Source organism: Hordeum vulgare, chromosome 4H, assembly GCF_904849725.1.
Source record: "Hordeum vulgare subsp. vulgare chromosome 4H, MorexV3_pseudomolecules_assembly, whole genome shotgun sequence".
Lineage (NCBI taxonomy): Eukaryota > Viridiplantae > Streptophyta > Magnoliopsida > Poales > Poaceae > Hordeum > Hordeum vulgare.
In genome coordinates, this window is record NC_058521.1 from 484,833,943 (window position 1) to 484,858,412 (window position 24,470).

Here is a 24,470-nt window from a genome sequence, read left to right on the forward strand (position 1 = left end):
ACTCCAAGCAAAACACATATCATGTGGTAAATAAAAATATAGCTCCAAGTAGCGTTACCGATGGATTGAAGACGAAAGAGGGGATGCCTTCCAGGGGCATCCCCAAGCTTAGGTTTTTTGGTGTCCTTGAATTTGGCTTGGGATGACTTGGGCACCGACAACCTTAGGCTCTTTCCACTCTTTATTCCATTGTCCATAAGAACATCACCCAAAACTTGAAAACTTCACAACACAAAACTTAAACAAAAACTCGTGATATCATTAGCATAAGAAAACAAACCACCAACTTTTTAGGTACTGTAGTAAACTTAATTTACATTTAGATTGATGTTATATTACTTTATTCTCACTTCTCCATGGCTCGTACCCCCCCCCCCCCGATACTAACCATAGTTTCATAAAAATAAGCAATCAACACAACAAAAACAGAATCTGTCAAAAACAGAACAATCTGTAGCAATGTGTATATTTCGTATACCTATGCTATCCCAAAAATTCTGAAACAATTATGACAATTAGGGAAATTTGCATATCAATCAAAAGCAAAAGAATCAACTCAAAAGCTTTCTCTGGATAGGAGTTGAAAATAATTTCATCAGCATAAAGTTTATGTGTTGTTTCAGCATGATTAAACAACTATCACCAAAACTAATCATAAAGGTTCTACTTAGCAAAAACACTAATTTTAAAACATAAAATACACAATCATAATAGAATCATGATGATGGGGACTCAACAAAACATAAAGTAAAAAGCAAAAATAAATTTATTCATTGGATTGCCTCCCAACAAGCGCTATTGTTTAATGCCCTTAGCTAGGCGTAAGGCAATAGATTCAAGTGTTGTCATCTTTAGTCCTCAAACCATAAGTAGCTTTCATAATGGATTCATAAGGCAATTTTATTTTCTTTCTAGGAAAGTGTTCCATGCCCTTCTTTAATGGAAATTGGAATTTAATATTCCCTTCCTTCATATCAATAACAACACCAATAGTCCTAAGGAAAGGTCTACCAAGAATAATGGGACATGTCGGATTGCAATCAATATCAAGCACAATGAAATCTACGGGAACATAGTTCCTATTTGCAATAATAAGAACATCATTGATCCTTCCCATAGGTTTATTAATAGTAGAATCCACAAGATGCAAATTAAGAGAGCACTCATCAATCTCATTGAAACCTAGAACATCACATAAAGATTTTGGAATTGTGGAAACACTAGCACCCAAATCACACAAAGAATGGCATTCATAAATTTTAATCTTAATTTTTATAGTAGGTTCCCACTCATCATGAAGTTTTCTAGGAATATATATTTCCAACTCAAGTTTCTCTTCAAGAGATTTCATCATAGCATCAACGATATGTTTGGTAAAAGCCTTATTTTGGCTATAAGCATGTGGAGAGCTTAGCATGGATTGCATCAAGGAAATACATTCAATCAAAGAGCAACCATCATAATTAAATTCCTTGAAATCCATAGTAGTAATTTCGGCACTATTCAAAGTTTTGATATCCTATATTCCACTTTTAGTATTTTTAGCATCAAGATAAATAGACTCCAAATCATTGGGGCGTTTCTCAACCAAAGTGGATTCACATCCAGCCCCATCATCATTAAGATTGACATTAGAAAACAAGGATTCAATAGGAGTCACACCAAGCACTTTCAGATCTTCGTGATTCTCATCACAAGAACACGCCTTTTTAAGCCATTCATGTCTAGCACGAATTTGGTCGGTTCTTTATTTACTCTCATTCATGGAAACACACATAGCTCTCAAATTTTCATCTATATTAATCTTGGGAGGAACACATATCAATTTGAAAGCATCAATATCAAGAGACATTCTATCAACAGTCCTAGCCAAGTCATCAATTTTAAGCAGTTTTTCTTCTATGGAAGCATTGAAAATCTTTTGTGAATTAATAAACTCTTTAATATTACTCTCAAGATCAGAGGGTATTTTATTATAATTTCCATGAGCATTATTGTAGGAATTTCCAAAATTATTAGAGGGATTACTAGGAAAAGGCCTAGGATTAAAGTTACCTCTATAAGCATTGTTGTTACCAAAATTATTCCTACCAACAAAATTAACATCCGAATTTTCATTGCTATTCTCAATCAAGGAAGATAAAGGCATATCATTTGGATCTAGAGGAGCACTTTTACTAGCAAACAACTTCATTAACTTATCCATCTTAATACTCAAAGAGTTAATTTCTTCTATAGCATGCACTTTTTTACTAGTAGGTGACCTTTCAGTGTGCCATTGAGAATAATTTGTCATGATATTATCTAGGAGTTTTGTAGCTTCTCCTAGTGTGATTTCCATAAAAGTTCCACCACAGGCGGAATCCAAGATATTTCTAGAAGCAAAATTCAAACCAGCATAGAAAATTTGTATAATCATCCAAAGACTTAGGCCATGAGCGGGACAATTTATAATCATCAATTTCATTCTCTCCCAAGATTGCGCAACATGTTCATGATCTAGTTGCTTAAAATTCATGATATCATTACGGAGAGAGATAATCTTAGCAGGTGGAAAATACTTGGAAATAAAGGCATCTTTACACTTGTTCCATGAATCAATACTATTTTTGGGTAAAGATGAAAACCAAGTTTTTGCTCGATCTTGTAATGAGAACGGAAATAGCTCCAATTTAATCATATCATTATCCACATCTTTCTCCTTTTGCATATCGCATAACTCAATAAAGGTATTAAGATGGGATGTGGCATCTTCACTAGGAAGGCCAAAAAATTGCTCTTTCATAACAAGATTCAACAAGGCAACATTAATTTCATATGAGTCCACACTAGTGGAGAGAGCAATTGGAGTACTAATAAAATCATTGTTATTAGTAGTAGAGAAGTCACACAATTTAGTGTTTTCAGACATGGTGACTTAGCAAGCAGACAAGCACACAAGAAAACAGAAAGCAAGCGAAAGAAAGGGGGAATGAAAAAGGCAAATAAAGAAAGATAAATATTTTTATAAGTTTTGTTTTAGAAGTGGGGGAGAGGAAAACGAGAGGCAAATGGCAAATAATGTAAATGCAAGAGATGAGATTGCGATAGGTACTTGGTAGATATGCTTCACTTGAATACTCCCCGGCAACGGTGCCAGAAATTCTTCCTCCTACTTCTTGAGCTTGCGTTTGTTTTTCCCTTGAAGAGGAAAGGGTGATGCAGCAAAGTAGAGATAAGTATTTCCCTCAGTTTGAGAACCAAGGTATCAATCCAGTAGGAGTATCAAGATGAGGCACCAAGACAACTGCGCAAAGACAAACAAACTTGCACCCAACGCGATAAAGGGGTTGTCAATCCCTTTATGATTACTTGCAAAGTGAGATCTGATAGTGATAATAGGTAAATATAAATAAATAAATAAATAAATAAATAAATAAATAAAAGTGCAGCAAGGTATTTTTGGTATTTTTATATGTATATCTGAATATTTAATGTGTAAAATAGACCCGGGGGCCATAGTGTTCACTAGAGGCTTCTCTCATGATAGCGAGTATTATGGTGGGTGAACGAATTACTGTCAAGCAATTGATAGAATCGCGCAAGGTCATGACGATATCTAAGGCAATGATCATACATATAGGCATCACGTCCGAGACAAGTAGACCGATACTTTCTGCATCTACTACTATTACTCCACACATCGACCGATATCCAGCATGCATCTAGTGTATTAAGTTCATAACAAACAGAGTAACTTCTTAAGAAAGATGACATGATCTAGAGGGATAAATTCATGCAATATGATATAAACCCCATCTTTTTACCCTTGATGGCAATAACACGATGTGTGCCTCACTACCCTTTCTGTCACTAGGTGAGGACACCGCACGATATGAACCCAAAACCAAGCACTTCTCCCATTGCAAGAATTATAGATCAAGTTGGCCAAACGAAATCCATAACTCAAAGTGAATTACAAGGATACGAAATCATGCATATAAGAAATCAGAGGAGACTCAAATAATAGTCATAGATAATTAGATCATAAATCCACAATTCATCGGATCTTGACAAACACACCGCAAAAGAAAAGTTACATTGGATAGATCTCCATGAAGATCATGGAAAACTTTGTATTGAATATCCAAGAGAGAGAAGAAGCCATCTAGCTACTAGCTATGGACCCGAAGGTCTGTGGTGAACTACTCACGCATCATCGAAGAGGCAATGGTGTTGATGAAGAAGCCCTCCGTGTCCAAATCCCCCTCCGGTAGGGCACCAGAACGGTCCCCAGATGGGATCTCGCGGAAACAGAAGCTTGCGGCGGCGAAAAAGTATTTTCGTGGCTCTCTCCGTTGGTTTGGGGATTTTAGGGAATTTATAGGCGAAAGAGGTAGGGCAAAGGAGGCACCGGGGGCCCACGAGCCTGCTAGGCGTGCCACCGTGGGGTGCGCCTACGGGGCTCGTGGCCTCCTCCGTGACCCTCTGCCTTGGTTCTCAAGTCGTTTGGATCCCTTCTGTTATGGAAAAAATCATCCCGAAGGTTTTATTCCGTTTGGACTCCGTTTAATATTCTTATCTGAAAAAGGTCAAAAACACGGAAAAAACAGAAACTGGCACAGGGCACTGAGTTAATAGGTTAGTCCCAAAAATGATATAAAATAGCATATAAATGCATATAAAACATCCCAAGTTGATAATATAGTAGCTTGGAACAATAAAAAATTATAGATACGTTGGAGACGTATCAACAATTCATGCCCCTCGGTGCATTAAAATGACAATGGGTTTCTTTCTTACGTTTCACTACCGGTGCACTTGAGTCGTAGGAAAAGACGTGCTATTAAAAGGGGGTTCACATCGAAAAGGTTTGGGTGGAATCATCACGTACACTTTTATTCGTACCCTCTTTCCCACCTTGATGGAGCTCCAACCTTGCCTTTGTCGTGCCTGAAAAGACCCAAGCGGTACAACCTCTTATCCGAGGTAGTACCGCCATGGACAACAGTAGTACCGCTTGGGGCGCATGTGCCGTGGCTAGTTCCGCTGCCTCTTCGACACTTTTCATGTCGGAGTGAGCGGTTTCTAGAGTGCTAGTTTTGGGCAGTAGTATTGCTCACACAGCAGTAGTACCGCTTATTACTACCACACTAGGGCTGCTTTGGTTTTCTTGGATGGTCTCTCAACGGATGTAGGAGGCGGTACTACCCCTTATGGGTAGTAGTACCGCTCCTAGCAGCGGTAGTACCACCCCGGTAGTACTACCTATCTTTTCATCCGCTACTCCATAGCCACGACGGTATTACCGCCCCCTCACGAGCGGCACTACCTCTAATGTGTGGTAGTACCGCTCCCCGGAGCGGTAGTACCACTCATGTGCATGTTGTGTGAGTGGTTAACAGTTGGAAATGTCCCCTCACTATATAAAGGAGGTCTTCTTCCCCAAGAAGCTCACCTTTCCCAACCCTAAGCTCCATTGTTTCTACAAGCTCCATTTTCGCCCGATCTCTCACCCTAGCCAACAAAACTTGTTACTCTAGGGTTTGCTTGAGAGGGCCTGATACGTCTCCAACGTATCTATAATTTTTGACGGTTTCATGCTATTATCTTGTCAAACTTTGGATGTTTTGCATGCTTTTTATATATTTTTGGGACTAACTTATTAACTCAGTGCCAAGTGCTAGTTCCTATTTTTTCCATGTTTTTTACCCCTTTCAGAGGAGGATTTTGAACGGAGTCCAAACGGAATGAAACTGCCAAAAAGATTTTTTCCGGAACAGAGAAAGATCGGGAAGCCGGAGAATCAGGACAGGGGGGCACCAGGGACCCCACAAGCCCTCATGGCGCGGCCACGGGGGCCCGCACCCCCTGGCTTGTGGGCTCCCTGAGGCTCCTTTGCCCTAGGTTTTGCGCCTATATATTCCCTAAAATCGCATAAAAAATAAGGAGATCATCGAAAGTACTTTTCCGCCGCCGCAAGCTTCTGTCTCCGCAAGATCCCATCTGGGGCATGTTCTGGTGCCCTGCCGGAGGGGGGATTCATATATAGAGGGCTTCTTCATCAACACCATGACCTCTCCGATGATGTGTGAGTAGTTCACCATAGACCTACGGGTCCATAGCTAGTAACTAGATGGCTTCTTCTCTCTCTTGGATCTTCAATACAAAGTTCTCCATGATATTCATGGAGATCTATCCGATGTAATTTTCTTGCGGTGTGTTTGTCGAGATCCGATGAATTGTCGATCTATGATCAGATTATCTATGAATCTTATTTGAGTTTCTTCTGATCTCTGTTATGCATGATTTCATATCCTTGTAATTCTCTTCGAGTTGTGGGTTTTGTTTGGCCAACTAGATCTATGATGCTTGCAATGGGAGAAGTGCTTGGTTTTGGGTTCATACCGTGCGGTGACCTCACCCAGTGACAGAAGGGGTAGTGAGGCACGCATCGTGTTGTTGACATCAAGGGTAAAAAGATGGGGTTTTCATCATTTGTTTGAGTTTATCCTTCTACATCATGTCATCTTGCTTAAGGCGTTACTCTGTTCGTCATGAACTCAATACACTAGATGCATTCTGGATAGCGGTCGATGTGTGGAGTAATAGTAGTAGATGCAGAAAGTATCGGTCTACTTGTCTCGGACGTGATGCCTATATGTATGATCATTGCCTTAGATATCGTCATGACTTTGCGCGGTTCTATCAATTGCTCGATAGTAATTTGTTCACCCACCGTGATATTTGCTATTTTGAGAGAAGCCTCTAGTGAACACTATGGCCCCCGGGTCTACTCCACACCATATTTTCAGCTTTACACTTTTTCTTCGTTGCACTTTCTGCCTTCAGATCTCACTTTGCAATCAATCTTGAAGAGATTGACAACCCCTTTATAGCGTTGGGTGCAAGATCTTTTGTGTTTGCGCAGGTACTCTGGACTTGACGAGATTCTCCTACTGTATTGATACCTTGGTTCTCAAACTGAGGGAAATACTTACTGCTCCTGTGCTGCATCACGCTTTCCTCTTCAAGGAAAAAACCGACGCAAGAAAGAGATGTAGCAAGAAGAATTCCTGGCGCTACCGGGGAAGGACTTTTGTTGCCGTAGCAGAAGAATTTCTGGCGCCATTGCTGGGGAGGATCAAGTCAAGAACTCATCCAAGTAGGTGCCGCAAACTCATCTCTTGCATTTACTTTGTTTGCCAATTGCCTCTCGTTTTCCTCTCCCCCACTTCACAATTTGCCTTTTTCGTTTGCCTTTTCCGTTTGCCTTTTCATCCGCCCTTTTTCTCGCTTGCTCTTTGTTTGCTTGTGTGCTTGCTTGCTTTCCGAAGTCACCATGAATGAAAACACCAAACTTTGTGACTTCTCGAATACTAATAATAATGATTTTATTAGTACTCGGATTGCTCCCGCCACTAGTGCGGAGTCATACGAAATCAATGCCGCTTTGCTGAATCTCGTTATGAAAGAGCAATTCTCCGGCCTTCCTAGTGAAGATGCCGCATCCCATCTCAATACCTTCATTGAGCTTTGCGATATGCAAAAGAAGAAAGATGTGGATAATGATGTGATTAAATTGAAGCTTTTTCCTTTCTCGTTGCGAGATCGCGCAAAAACTTTGTTTTCTTCTTTGCCCAAAAATAGTATCGATTCTTGGGATAAGTGCAAAGATGCTTATATATCCAAGTATTTTCCGCCGGCTAAGATCATATCTCTCCGTAATGATATCATGAATTTCAAGCAACTTGATCATGAACATGTTGCACAATCTTGGGAGAGAATGAAATTGATGATTAGAAATTGTCCCGCTCATGGCTTGAGTCTTTGGATGATTATACAAATCTTCTACGCTGGCTTGAATTTCGCTTCTAGAAATATCTTGAACTCCGCCTCAGGTGGAACGTTCATGGAAATCACATTAGGGGAAGCCACAAAGCTCCTAGACAACATCATGACGAACTACTCTCAGTGGCACGCTGAAAGGTCACCTACTAGTAAGAAGGTACACGCTATAGAAGAAATTAACTCGTTGAGTGCTAAGATGGATGAGTTAATGAATTTGGTTGCTAGTAGAAGTGCTCCTTCAGATCCTATCAATATGCCCTTGTGTTCTTTGATTGAGAGTAGCAACGCTAGCTTGGACGTTAATTTTGTTGGTAGGAATAATTTTGGCAACAACAATGCTTTTAGAGGAAACTATGTTCCTAGGCCTTTTCCTAGTAACTCCTCTAATAACTTTGGCAAATCCTACAACAATACTCATGGATATTACAATAGATTACCCTCTGATCTAGAGAGTAATATCAAAGAGTTCATCAACTCACAAAAGATTTTCAATGCGTTCATAGAGGAAAAACTACTCAAAATTGACGATTTGGCTAAGAGCGTTGATAGAATGTCTAGTGATGTTGATGCTTTGAAAATTAGATGTGCTCCTCCCAAGATCAATATGGATGAAACTTTGAAATCTATGCGTGTTTCCATGATTGAGAGCAAAGAAAGAACCACCCAAATTCGTGCTAGACAAGAATGGCTTAAAAAGGCGTGTTCTCGCGATAAGAATCACGAAGATCTTAAAGTGCTTGGTGTGACTCCCATTGAATCTTTGTTTTCTTGTGATAAACCTAATGATGATGGGGCTGGATATGAATGCAGTTTGGTTGAAAAGTGTCCCAATGATTCGGAGTCCATCTATCTTGATGCTAAAAGCATTGAAAGTGGAGTAGAAGATATTAAAACTTTGAGTAGTAATGAAATTACTACCATGGATTTCAAGGAATTCAATTATGATAGTTGCTCCTTGATTGAATGCATTTCCTTGATGCAATCCATGTTAAACTCTCCACACGCTTATAGCCAAAACAAGGCCTTTACCGATCATATCGTCGAAGCTATGATAAAGTCTATTGAAGAGAAACTTGAATTGGAAGTCTCTATCCCTAGAAAGCTTCATGATGAGTGGGAACCTACCATCCAAATCAAAATCAAAAACTATGGATGCAATGCTTTGTGTGATTTGGGTGCTAGAGTTTGCGCGATTCCAAAGTCTTTATGTGATGTTCTGGGTTTTAATGAGATTGAAGAGTGTTCTCTTAATTTGCATCTTGCGGATTCTACTCTCAAGAAACCAATGGGAAGGATCAATGATGTTCTTATTATTGCAAATAGGAACTATGTACCCGTGGATTTCATTGTGCTTGACATTGATTGCAGTCCTACATGCCCTATTATTCTTGGTAGACCTTTCCTAAGGACTATCAGTGCTATCATCGATATGAAGCAAGGAAATATTAGATTTCAATTTCCTTTAAGGAAGGGCAATGAATACTTTCCTAGAAATAAAATAAGATTGCCTTATGAATACATGACGAGGGCCACTTATGGTTTGAGCACCAAAGACGACGATACGTGATTCTATCGCTTTTATGCCTAGCTAAGGGCGTTAAACAATAGCGCTTGTTGGGAGCCAACCCAATGAATTTATCTTTTTATTTCTGTTTTGTTGAGTCCACACCATCATAATTCTGTTGTGATTGTGTTTTTTGTGTTTCTTTTTGTGTTTGAGCCAAGCAAAACCTTTATGACTAGTCTTGGTGATGGTTGTTTGATCCTGCTGGAAAAACACAGAAACTTTTCGCTCACGAGATGATTTTTCATTTTTATTCAGAAAGATATTTTGAGTTGATTATTTTTGCTGCTGATTGATATGACTTTTTCCCAGGCATTGTTAATTTTTCAGAATTTTTGAGGTAACAGAAGTATACGAAGTATACAGATTGCTACAGACTGGTCTGTTTTTGACAGATTCTGTTTTTGTTGAGTTGGTTGCTTGTTTTGATGAAACTATGGTTAGTATCGGGGGGTACTAGCCATGGAAAAGTGAGAATACAGTAGCCCAACACCAATATAGATAGAATTCAAGTTTTCTACAGTACCAAAAGAGGTGGTAGTTTGTTTTCTTGCGCTAATGTTATCACGAGTTTCTGTTTAAGTTTTGTCTTGTGAAGTTTTTAAGTTTTGGGTGATGTTCTCATGGGCAAAGAGATAAGGAGTGTAAAGAGATCAAGCTTGGGGATGCCCAAGGCATCCCAAGCCAAATTCAAGGACACCAAAAAGCCTAAGCTTGGGGATGCCCCGGGAAGGCATCCCCTCTTTCGTCTTCAATCCATCGGTAACATTACTTGGAGCTATATTTTTATTCACCACATGATATGTGTTTTGCTTGGAGCGTCTTGTATCGTAGGAGTATTTTATTTGTGTTGTGTCACAATCATCCTTGATGCACACCTTTTTGAGAGAAAGAGACATGCACTCATCGTGATTTTGCTAGAATGCTCATAGTGCTTCACTTATATCTTTTGAGCTAGATAATTTTGCTCTACGTGCTTCACTTATATCCTTTAGAGCACGGCGGTGCGTGACTTGGTAGTTGGCTTATGCTATGAAAGTAGTCCCAAAGGTGATAGGTACCCAAAGAGGATATAAAAACCTCCATCTTCATGTGCATTGAGTAGAAAGAGAAGTCTTGATTCCTCTCAATTAGTTTTGAGACGTGGATTCGGTAATATTAAGATTTAAGTTAGTAGGGTGTTGTGAATCTAGAGATACTTGTGTTAAACTTAGTGATTCCCGTAGCATGCATGTATGGTGAACCGCTATGTTAGGAAATCGGAGCATAATTTATATATTGATTGTCATCCTTTGTGTTGAGGTCGGGATCGCGCGATGGTTAACACCTACCAACCCTTCCCCTAGGAGTATGCGTTTAGCACTTTGTTTCGATTACTAATAAAAACTTTTGCAACAAGTATGTGAGTTCTTCTTGACTAATGTGAGTCCATGGTATAGATGCACTTTCACCTTCCACCCTTGCTAGCCTCTCTAGTGTCGTACAACTTTCGCCGGTAGATAAACCCACTATATGCCTTCCTCAAAACAGCCACCATACCTCCCTACTATGGCATTTTCATAGCCATTCCAAGATATATTGCCATGCAACTCCCACCGTTCCGTCTCATGACTTGCGCCGTCACTCTCATATTGCCATTGCATTATCATAAGATAGCTAGCGAGATGTTTCAACGTCATAGGCCAAGCTAGATCGTTGCACATCCCGGTACACTGCCGGAGGCATTTCCTATAGAGTCATTATCGTTCTAAGCTTTGAGCTGTGAGTAAATAAAAGTGTGATGATCATCATTATTAGAGAATTGTCCCATGTGAGGAAAAAAAAGAGCCAAAGAGCCCAAAAAAGGGAGAAAAAGAGAGGCCTAAGAGCCCAAATGAAAAACAAGAAGAGATAAAAAGAGAGAAGGGACAATGCTACTATCTTTTTCCACACTTGTGCTTCATAATAGCACCATGTTCTTCATGATTGAGAGCTTCTTGCTTTGTCACCACCATATGCTCGTGGGAATCTTCATTATATAACTTGGCTTGTATATTCCAATGATGGGCTTCCTCAAAATTTCCCTAGGTCTTCCTGAGCAAGCAAGTTGGATGCACACCCACTAGTTCTCCTTTTGAGCTTTCACATACTTATAGCTCTAGTGCATCCCTTGTATGACAATCCCTACTCATTCACATTGATATCTATTAATGGGCATCTCCATAGCCATTTGATACGCCGAGTCAATGTGACCATTTCCTCCTTTTTGTCTCACAACCACCACCACACTCTATTCCAACTATAGTGCTATATCCATGGCTCGCGCTCATGTATTGCGTGATAGTTATAAAAAGTTTGAGAAAGTAAGAGTGCGAAAACAATTACTTGGCCAATACCGGGGTTGTGCATGATTTATATTAGTTGTGTGAGGATGATGGAGCATAGCCAGACTATATGATTTTGTAGGGATAACATTCCTTGTCCTTGTTATTTTGAAAGTTCATGATTACCTTGCTAGTTTGCTTGAACTATTATTGTTTTCATGTCAATAGCAAACTATTGTTTCGAATCTTACGGATCTGAACATTCATGTCACGTGAAAGAAGTTGCAAAGGAAAACTATGCTAGGTAGCATTCCACATCAAAAATTCAGTCCTTATCACTTCCCTACTCGAGGACGAGCAGGTGTTAAGCTTGGGGATGCTTGATATGTCTCCAACGTATCTATAATTTTTTATGGTTTCATGCTATTATCATGTCAAACTTTGGATTTTTTGCATGCCTTTTATATATTTTTTGGGACTAACTTATTAACTCAGTGCCAAGTGTCAGTTCCTGTTTTATCCCTGTTTTTGACCCCTTTCAGAGGAGGATTTTGAACAGAGTCCAAACGGAATGAAACTGCCAAAAAGATTTTTTCTGGAATAGAAAAAGATTGGGAAGCCGAAGAATCAGGGCACGGGGCCACCAGGGACCCCACAAGCCCTCATGGCGCGGCCAGGGGGGCCCGCGCCCCCTGGCTTGTGGGCTCCCTGAGGCTCCTTTGCCCTAGGTTTTGCGCCTATATATTCCCTAAAATCCCATAAAAAATAAGGAGATCATCGAAAGTACTTTTCCGCCGCCGCAAGCTTTTTTCTCCGCAAGATCCCATCTGGGGCACGTTCTGGTGCCCTGCCGGAGGGGGGATTCAGATACGGAGGGCTTTTTCATCAACACCATGACCTCTCCGATGATGCGTGAGTAGTTCACCGTAGACCTACGGGTCCATAACTAGTAACTAGATGGCTTCTTCTCTCTCTTGGATCTTCAATACAAAGTTCTCCATGATCTTCATGGAGATCTATCCGATGTAATCTTCTTTTGCGGTGTGTTTGTTGAGATCCGATGAATTGTGGATTTATGATCAGATTATCTATGAATCTTATTTGAGTTTCTTCTGATCTCTCTTATGCATGTTTTCATATCCTTGTAATTCTCTTAGAGTTGTGGGTTTTGTTTGGCCAACTAGATCTATGATTCTTGCAATGGGAGAAGTGCTTCGTTTTGGGTTCATACCGTGACCTCACCCAGTGACAGAAGGGGTAGCGAGGCACGCATCATGTTGTTGCCATCAAGGGTAAAAATATGGGATTTTCATCATTGGTTTGGGTTTATCCCTCTACATCATGTCATCTTGCTTAAGGCGTTACTCTGTTCGTCATGAACTCAATACACTAGATGCATGCTGGATAGCGGTCGATGTGTGGAGTAATAGTAGTAGATGCAGAAAGTATCGGTCTACTTGTGTCGGACGTGATGCCTATATGTATGATCATTGCCTTAGATATCGTCATGACTTTGCGCGGTTCTATCAATTGCTCGATAGTAATTTGTTCACCCACCTTGATATTTGCTATTTTGAGAGAAGCGTCTAGTGAACACTATGGCCCCCGGGTCTACTCCACACCATATTTTCAGCTTTACACTTTTTCTTCGTTGCACTTTCTGCCTTCAGATCTCACTTTGCAATCAATCTTGAAGGGATTGACAACCCCTTTATCGCGTTGGGTGCAAGCTCTTTTGTGTTTGCGTAGGTACTCTGGACTTGACGAGATTCTCCTACTGGATTGATACCTTGGTTCTCAAACTGAGGGAAATACTTACTGCTCCTGTGCTGCATCACCCTTTCCTCTTCAAGGGAAAAACCGACGCAAGAAAGATGTAACATCCCAAAATTATAAATTTTGGAATGTTAATATAATTATTAGATTGATTGTTTGTTGGTTGCCTGAGTGATTGAAACTTGTTTGAAATTTGAAACTTTTCAAAACTTTTGAATGAGAGGGAATAAAATGACTTTCCCCTTCTCCGGTGAATTCAAATTCAATCTTTTAAAAGCAACGAGAGAAGATGACATGACTTCTTCAACTATAAAGAATTTGAACGAAGATATTTTTGCATTTCCATTTGATTTCTTCGTGCAAGAAATGCCGGGAAATACATTCTAGAGAGGAGGAACATGACCCTCGAACCCACGGGCATTTTGAAAGTTATTTGAACCCTCAAACTTAGAGGGTCATTTGAAAATTATTTGCAAAATAAAATAAACCTTTTTGGCAATTTTGTGAAAATAATTTTTTCTGAAGTTTTTATTTTTGCCGTGGAAAAATGCCCATCATCTATATTTTATTTTTTTGATAATTTTAGTATATAAAAACTCTTTATTCCGTATTGATTTGATTTCCTTTTTATCGTTTTAGTTTCCTAGTTTTAAAAATAGGAAAGGAATCTCTATTAAATGGAAATAGGAGCTGGCCCAATGTAGCGACCCGACTCAAAACGAGTCAAGCCTCTGTGTTTCTGTGCCATCCCTGGATCAGTATGCTGGCACACACAGTACATCAATGTATATATCAAAGTGCAATCACATGTAAATAGCGTAAAACTGATATATACCTTAATTATTTCAGCGGAAGCAGTCAAGGGAGTGGAGTCCCAATAAACACCAACGGCAAGTTGAGTGTAGACCGTAACCCTGAATCGTACTATTACTCGTCGTGGAAAATATCTGCAACATAGGACGTTGCAGCCGTGTAGGTCAGCATATTGAATATGCTGGCAAGTCACATAAGAGAGGGGTAAAGTAATAATCAACTATCTCTACATGCATATTTGGTCGGTGGAGCTAAGTTTTGCATAAAGCCAGTTTTATCCTACAACAAGAGGGGTTGAAAGCAAAATGTTACTACAAGGTTTGTTGTTAACGAGATGGTTCCGCCAACCAGTTCTCGTACCCGAGTTGTCAATAGTTACCCTCATCAAATATATTTAATGGTGTTGAGAAATCCAGATAACATCAGTTCCTTTGGCTCAAGTTGTCCATGACCGTGGACACGGCTAATCGATTAGGTTTGAGTACTCTGCAGAGTTTTGCACACGTTCCCCACAAGATTTGATCGCCTCCGTGTATGTCCTCGCACTTCAAGGTGTTTGAAGACCGGATGATCAAAACATGGTCTTTCAACGGGTCCCTCTGAATCCCTGTCGGTGCCCATCCATTCCTACCGTTCGTCTACATCTGCTAGCACCGCCTGTCCAGAGTCGTCACGTTGTCCAACCAAGAAAGAGCCCATAATGACTTGTGGCTGTGCAGGTAAGCCTTGGGTCTTGAAAACATCCGTCCGTCTCTTTGAGCCTGGGTGAAGCTTTCCGCAGGATGACATGGCCTCTCCAGCATCCCGGGCATCCACTGGGTTTTCCAGGGAGCCGATCAACCGTCCTTCACCCAGTGTTGCATTGCGTCCGAGGTCTTGAAAATCTTGTCTTAGTCCGGTCTTGATTATTATATCAACCTCGCATCACTCGTGGTATACACTCAACCGATAACCCGTCTACTTAAGCATAGCATTAAGAAATTGTCGTCCCGGGGCCAAGTATCGGGGTGTTGTGTTCCTACCACATGATGCTACAACTTATACTAAAGTTTCCAAGTACCTAAGCAGCATGCAAACTGGGCAAAGAAGGTGATCTACTATGCATTGAAAACATAGGTAAAATAACATGATCAAAGATGACTTGCCTGTGATGTTGACGAAGACGAATTTCTCGAGAAAATAACTTGATAAACTACTCGTCACTCTCCGATGAAAATCTATATAGCAAACATAACATTCATATAAGCACTGATACTAGCAATCATTCTAGCAATCAAACAAAAGAGAGAAAGCGAATGAGAAACCGAAAGAAACTTCAAATAGAACTAAAGAGTCTTCTACTATGACAAACACTAAATAGTTTTGTCTAACAGAAAATATTAACAAAGAACTAATATATAAATCCTACCTAAGATAAAATAAAGTGTTTTTCACAAAACCTTTGAAAGCATTCCCAAACGGGATTTGAAACAACGGTGAAAACAATAGCACGTTACTACGGAGCTAGAATTGATTTAATGAAAACAAATAAAACTAAAATAAGAACTTGTTGCAAAACTACTGTTAACTAACATAAACAAACAATAATAATCTTTCTGAAATAATAAAGAAATTATTTTAAAACAAAAGTAGAAAAGGAATTAGCCGAAATCCTAAAAGATGTGAAACAGAAATTGTTTCACATGAAACAGTGAGCTAACATACTCAAACAAATCTGAACTTTTTACCACTGATATATAAGATCACTAGTGATCAGTACCAAAAGGAATCAAATTAAAAGCTAGGTTTAAACTCCTGGAATAGGCAAAACAAGTTTTAAACTAAATCTGATCTAACTTATATTTGAAAATTTCAAACATAGACAAATTATATGTTTTTGAAAACTACAGGAAATTTGTGAGCTACTGGAGAAAGAATCACTATCATTGGACTTCCGGATCAAAAGTTGTGGCCAAAACAAGATTGAAAGTTGCTGTTTTTGCCATTTTTGACAGAAAAACTGCAGCTAACTAGTACTAACAAAGGGGTACACGTGGCAAGATGCTACTGGCTATGGTGGACGTTTGTTTCTTGGTTTGGAGCAAACGTCCTAAGGCTAGCAAAAGGGCTGGCTAAATTTGAAGTGGGAAAAATAAACCGTGGTTTACTGAACTAAACCGAAAGGGTATTTCTAAATCTAATCTAAGCCACTAGTTAAGATCCAACGGTTATAAAACAAAAAAATAGAAAAGTAACAGAGGGGAGGGGAAGTTACCTCGCTGGGGAGCTGCCGTGGCTGGCTGCTTCCTCGCTGGTGGCCGATGGGGCTGGGGTGCTCCTGTGGGGAGGGGGGGGTCGGCGAGGGGTGGTGGAGGGGGGGGCGAAGGTGGGGGGGCGAGGTGGGGCTGCACGGGGGAGGGGGGCTGTAGGGGCGTGGTGGTGCTGGTCGCTGCTGGTTTCCAGGGAGGGGAGGGAGCAGCAGGGGGCGAGGTGGAGGGGTGGCGGCGGTGGAGGAGGGGCCGAAGGGAGGGGAGAGGTGGAGGAGTGCTGCAGGGGGGCGAGGTGGAGGAGGAAGCTCCTGTTGGTGATTCTCCGGTGAGTTTCCGGTGACGACTCCGGCGAGGTGGGGCACGAGTTAGAGGCGAGGAGAGGATGTTTTCTCAAGAAAAATGGAGAGAGGGGGACGAGGTGAATTTATAGGCGGCCTCGGATGGCGTCCGGAAGGAAGGAGGAGGGAGATCGGGAAGGAGGGGATTCTCTGTCTCCATGGATGGAAGGTTTCTCTATCACGTGGGAGAGAGGAGGAAGAAGAAGATCTCCTCGGCCAAATTTGGAAAGTGCTTAATGGGCCACCTAGAGTTTTCCTAATAAAAGTGATCTCCTTCCTATTTTCAAAACTAGGAAACTAAAACGTTAAAAAGGAAACCAAATCAATTCGGAATAAATAGTTTTTATATACTAAAATTATCAGGAAAATAAAATATAGATGATGGGCATTTTTCCGCGGCAAAAATAAAAACTTCAGAAAAAATTATTTTTCCAAAAATCCCTAAAAGCATTATTTCTTTTTGCAAATAATTTTCAAATGATCCTCTAAGTTTGAGGGTTCAAATAACTTTCAAAATGCCCGTGGGTTTGAGGGTCATGTTCCTCCTCTCTGGAAATGTATTTCCCGGCATTTTGTTGCACGAAGAAAACGAATGGAAATGCAAGGAAATTCAAATGCAAACACCTCCGTTCAAATTCTTTATAGTTGAAGAAGTCATGTCATCTTCTCTCGTTGATTAAAAAAAATTGAATTTGAATTCACCGGAGAAGGGGAAGTCATTTTATTCCCTCTCGTTCAAAAGTTTCGAAAGGTTTCAAATTTCACAAAAGTTTCAATCACTCAGGCAACCAACAAACAAGCAATCAATCTAATAATTATATTAACATTCCAAAAATTATAATTTTGGGATGTTACAAACTACCACACTTAAAATGAATCTCGTCCTCGAGATTCGAAGAGGCTAGAAAGAAAGGTTAGGGTTTGGGGGTCTTCTAAAAATCCAATCTCCGGCAAGGTGGGATGCTACCACACTTAAAATGAGAGATACTGGTCCCTCAAAATGCTTTAACGATCCACTGGGTTTTGGCAACTAACATCGCACAGTCTTCATATTAAACCCTTTGGTGATGCTCTCCCGTTGATATAAGCTTCTTCCATCACCGGGTCTTCTTAACTGACAGTCTCGTGGTCAATTCTAAATAACATATCGATGGTTCTCATGGTGGTCTACCATTTGTGGTTATCCTGTAGAGAGAGGGGTCTTGGTTTCATTCTCACCGTAAACTTTCCTACGTGTGACAACAAGTGCCATGTACATGGGCTTTTCTTATACCATTCTAACACTTAAACAAAAGCTTCAAAGAACATCGTCTCTCTATATGGGTAAGTCTCTCAGATTTACCATTCCGAATAGCAAGATAAATGATAAGAGTAGGTCGTCATGGTGATCAATCCATTCCGCACCCAAATCATTTCTCTGTATAAGGTTTAGCGAATCTCGCATACTAACACTTGGGCATCCTCACAAGCGTTGCAGAATTTTTCTTGTCCACGAACGAAGTTCGGATAATCCATTGGTTCTGCAAGCTGAACAAAGCATCTATCGTTTCTTCACAACTCTCAGGTTTTCGTATGCTCCTAAGAAATCGTTTGCTGATCCATCATAGCTTCTTCCATAAATCATATGCATTTCACAATCAATCCTTTATTACATCCTTAATTTCTTATCAAAAACTCCAATTCAAAAGTACTCTATTAAAAATGCTGCCATCCACATGGTTTGGTATGGTCGAGCATTTCTGCCAACTTTATTCATCCGCCTCTCTTGGAGGTACTTTAGTTCCACTCGAACTTTCCGAGGTGCTCCTTGAAATCATCCATGTTTTCCTTCATCATCGTGGTCCTGAGGTTCATCTCCATCATCTCCGCACGTACCTCACTCAGGTATTCCTGGGTATGACATAGTCTTGCTTCAAGTATTTCTCCAATCTGACGTATGGCTTCCATGGCAGCTTCACGAACAGCATCAAAGAAGATTGTTCGGGGTACACGTGAAATGAAAAAGTATTGCCCCATAATCTTGGGACAAACTCCTTTCACATGGTGGAGGTGTACTTCCACATACCAAAGTTCTACTCCACTTTCCATGAATGGGTAGCCTTTGTAGACTGCATCTCCTTCAAGACGAATGTGCTTCATCATGTCCTTCAGGATTTTCGGGTAATCATGATCACTGGTCAGGGTCATGATCGTTTCTGGGCCCTTGAGGAATGACTCGTAGAGAGTTGTCATCTGCAGGTGTCAGTAAATAGGTACTCAGAGGAATGTATATGTCTCCTTGGTAATCATGGTACACTCCTACTCAATGGATCTTGTGGGTTTACCGATTACTACCACACTTAAATGAATTATACTCATGCGTGCACAGACCATATTTTCCAATATCCTCATAATTGTTCAGAGATCTTTTGTCGAAGAGAAACAACACATACAGTTTCAACATAGACAATCATGAGACAATAATTTCCATTTATTCATAATGTTATTACAATCTCAGGGACTTCTGTTACAAAAGAAATTCACTCCATGATCTCATGAAAAACAAGAGTTCTTCAGATTACACTAATTGCCGCGGTCAAAACTTAACTACTCCTTTTTAGCTTTCTTCCTTTGTGGACAATCGCTAGCAAAATGTCATGCTTCCTTGCAACGAAAGCAAATGAGTTCTGACAAGTCTCGAGGCGTCTTAGTGTTTGGTTTTGCTCCTTGGGTTTCCGGCTTCCTTCCTGAGCACATGTATTTGTGGTGGCCAAACTCCATGCACTTGTAACATCTGACATGACTCAGGTCTATATCTACAGAGATTTGTCTCTTCCGAGGGTACTTTTTCTTCTTTCCGGACTCCTTTATTTTGGCCAGTTCTTCTATTTCAAGTGGATCAAAGTCCACTTTTTCCGTCAGGAAGTTTCCGAGAAAATCTTGGCTTCTCTTCGTGCAATCCTGTGAATAATGTCCTTCTTCTCCACATGAGTAGCATGCATTGGAGAAAAATCTGGTCAGACCTTGTCCATCAGGGTCTTCAATATTTTCGTTCATCACCGGTTCTTCTAGAATCTTCTTCTTGAGTGTTTCCTTCATTGCTTCTTTGTGCTGCTGGACAACTTGTTGTACCTTGGGGTAAATGTGACACTGAGCTGGGTAGTGGGTGGTTACTTCACAAAGGAAACAAGTCACCTGACTACTTGGGCACTCCTCAGCTGGGTGATTTTCTTCACAATGAGTGCATCCATCCTTGTGTTCTTCCTGGGTGTGTCCTATTTCTCCACAGATCTTGCATGCACAAGTCCTCTCCTTCGGATTATCATAGCACTTCTGAATAAGTTGGGATCTTAACAGAGTGTTCTTGAATTCGTCCCAACTTTCTGCCCCACTAAATCCTTGTATGGCATGGTGCATTTTCCACCAGATTGTAGCACTTTGTGTAAAGTACTGAAGAGCGTGTTCCACTTCATACTTCCTTGAGATCAAGTTGCTCCCGAAGTGGTTCTCCATGTTTTGAATCCATATATCAGCCTCCAACTGGGTCATTGGTCCAGAGACTACAAGTCCAGCTTCATACTCCATCTGGTAGGGTTGAGGTTTTGGGGATGAGACGGGTAAGAGAGGGAGGGAGATACACACAATACAAACAATATTTTTGAGAATAGGTTTTATTTGTGGCCGTCGGAAAACACACACCAATGACGGCTCACAAATCATCGTATCTAACGTGGGTATATAATAGGGGTTTCGACTTCTAATGGTCATATAAATATTCGAACGCTTCAGGGTCTTCGAATTCTTCGGGTCTTGAGAGTCTTCAATTGGTGCAGTTTCAACTGCATGATGAAATCCTCTTTACTTTGAAGTGGGAGTCGGTTGATCCTTCACGTGGTCAAAGGGGAAAGGGCGTTGTCTAACTATTTGAGACGAGAGAGAACATTCAGTGAAATCAGAAGAGATGAGAAGTAAAAGGTGTTCTTGAAAATAATGTTTTTTGAGAGATCCTTTCCTAAGAGATTTCCAATTTCTAGGGTCACGTCCTATAGTCAACATGTGCTCTGATACCATCTCTGTAGCGACCCGACTCAAAACGAGTCAAGCCTCTGTGTTTCTGTGCCATCCCTGGATCGGTATGCTGGCACACACTGTACATCAATGTATATATCAAAGTGCAATCACATGTAAATAGCGTAAAACTGATATATACCTTAATTATTTCAGCGGAAGCAGTCAAGGGAGTGGAGTCCCAATAAACACCAACGGCAAGTTGAGTGTAGACCGTAACCCTGAATCGTACTCTTACTCGTCGTGGAAAATATCTGCAACATAAGACGTTGCAGCCGTGTAGGTCAGCATATTGAATATGCTGGCAAGTCACATAAGAGAGGGGTAAAGTAATAATCAACTATCTCTACATGCATATTTGCTCGGTGGAGCTAAGTTTTGCATAAAGCCTGTTTTATCCTACAACAAGAGGGGTTGAAAGCAAAATGTTACTACAAGGTTTGTTGTTAACGAGATGGTTCCGCCAACCAGTTCTCGTACCCGAGTTGTCAATAGTTACCCTCATCAAATATATTTAATGGTGTTGAGAAATCCAGATAACTTTAGTTCCTTTGGCTCAAGTTGTCCATGACCGTGGACATGGCTAATCGATTAGGTTTGAGTACTCTGCAGAGTTTTGCACACGTTCCCCACAAGATTTGATCGCCTCCGTGTATGTCCTCGCACTTCAGGGTGTTTGAATACCGGATGATCAAAACATGGTCTTTCAACGGGTCCCTCTGAATCCCTGTCGGTGACCATCCATTCCTACCGTTCGTCTACATCTGCTAGCACTGCCTGTCCAGAGTCGCCGCGTTGTCCAACCAAGCCAGAGCCCATAATGACTTGTGGCTGTGCAGGTAAGCCTTGGGTCTTGAAAATATCCGTCCGTCTCTTTGAGTCTGGGTGAAGCTTTCCGCAGGATGACATGGCCTCTTTGAGTCCCACGGAAAGCTTCACCCAGGCTCAAAGAGACGGACAGATATTTTCAAGACCCAAGGCTTACCTGCACAGCCACAAGTCTTTATGGGCTCTGGCTTGGTTGGACAACGCGGCGACTCTGGACAGGCGGTGCTAGCAGATGTAGAAGAACGGTAGGAATGGATGGGCACCGACAGGGATTCAGAGGGACCCGTTGAAAGACCATGTTTTGATCATCCGGTCTTCAAACACCTGAAGTGCGAGGACATACTCGGAGGCGATCAAATCTTGTGGGGAACGTGTGCAAAACTCTGCAGAGTACTCAAACCTAATCGATTAGCCATGTCCACGGTCATGGACAACTTGAGCCAAAGGAACTGAAGTTATCTGGATTTCTCAACACCATTGTATGTATATATTTGATGAGGGTAATTATTGACAACTCGGGTACGAGAACTGGTTGGTGGAACCATCTCGTTAACAACCAACAATGTAGTAACATTTTGCTTTTAGCCCACTCTTGTTGTACGAGAAAAACTTGCTTTTCGCTAAACACTTATAGTCCCACCTGCCATATATGCATATAGTGTAGATGATTACTTTTCACCCCTCTCTTATGTGACTTGCCAGCATATTCAATATGCTGACCTACACGGCTGCAACGTCTTATGTTGCAGATATTTTTCTTCGACGAGTAAGAGTACGATTCAGGGTTACGGTCTACCCTCAACTTGGCGTTGGTGTTTATTGGGACTCCACTCCCTTGACCGCTTCCGCTGAGATATTTAAGGTATATATTAGTTTTACGCTATTTTACATGTGATTGCACTTTGATATATACATTGATGTACTGTGTGTGCCAGCATACTGATCCAGGGATGGCACAGAAACACAGAGCCTTGACTCGTCTTGAGTCGGGTCGCTCCAGAAATGGTATTCAGAGCACATGTTGACTGTAAGACGTGACCCCTAGAAACTGGAAAATTTCTTAGGATAGGATCTCTCAAAAACCTTATTTTCGAAAACACCTTTCACTTCTCATCTCTTCTGATTTCATCAAATGTTCTCTCTCACCTCAAATAGTTATACAATCCCCTTACCCCTTTGACCTCATGAAGAATCAACGGAGTTCTACTTCAAAGTAAAGAGGATTTCACCACGCATTTGAAGAATTGAAGCTACACCTACACAAAACTCTCAAGACCCGAAGAACTCAAAGACCCTGAAGTGTCCGAATAATTATATGACCATTAGAAGTCCAAACCCCTTTTATGTACCCACGTTAGATACGATGAATTGTGAGCCGTCATTGGTGTGTGTTTTCCGACGGCCACAACTAAAATCTATTCTCAAAAATATTGTTTGTATAGTGTGTATCTCCCTCCCTCTCTTACCCGTCTCATCCCCAAAACCTCAACCTTACCAGATGGAGTATGAAGCTGGACTTGTAGTCTCTGGACCAATGACCCAGCTGGAGGCTGAAATATGGATTCAGAACATGGAGAACCACTTCGGGAGCAACTTGATCTCAAGGAAGTATGAAGTGGAACACGCTCTCCAGTACTTTACCCAAAGTGCTGCTATCTGGTGGAAAATGCACCATGCCATACAAGGATTTAGTGGAGCAGAAAGTTGGGAAGAATTCAAGAAGACTCTGTTAAGATCCCGTCTCATTCAGAAGGGCTATGATAATCCGAAGGAGAAGACTTGTGCATGCAAGATCTGTGGAGAAATAGGACACACCCAGGAAGAACACACGGATGGATGCACTCATTGTGAAGAAAATCACCCAGCTGAGGAGTGCCCAACTAGTCAGGTGACTTGTTTCTTCTGTGAAGGAACCACCCACTACCCAGCTCAGTGTCACACTTACCCCAAGGTGCAACAGGTTGTCAAGCAGCAGAAAGATGCAGTCTACAAAGGCTACCCATTTGTGGAAAATAGAGTGGAACTTTGGTACGTGGAAGTACACCTCCACCATGTGAAAGGAGTTTGTCCAAAGACTATGGGGCAATACTTTTTCATTTCACGTGTACCACGAGCAACCTTCTTTGATGCAGTTCGTGAAGCTGCCATGGAAGCCATACGTCAGATCGGAGAAATACTTGAAGCAAGACTCCGTCATACCCAGGAATACCTGAGTGAAGTATGTGCGGAGATGATGGAGATGAAGCTCATGACCACCATGATGAAGGAAAAGATGGATGATTTCAAGGAGCACATCGGAAAGTTCGAGTGGAACTAAAGTACCTCCAAGAGAGGCAGATGAATAAAGTTGGCAGAAATGCTCGACCATACCGAACAATATGGATGGCAGCATTTGTAATAGAGTACTTTTGAATTGGAGTTTTTGATAAGAAATTAAGGATGTAATAAAGGATTGATTATGAAATGAATATGATTTATGCAAGAAGCTATGATGGATCAGCAAACGTTTTCTTAGGAGCATACGAAAACCTGAGAGTTGTAAAGATACGATAGATGTTTCGTTTAGCTTGCAGAACTAATGGATTATCCGAACTTCGTTCGTGGACAAGAGAAATTCTGCAACGCTTGTGAGGATGCCCAAGTGTTAGAATGCGAGATCCGCTAAACCTTATAGAGAGAAATGATTTGGGTGCGGAATGGATTGATCACCATGACGACTTAC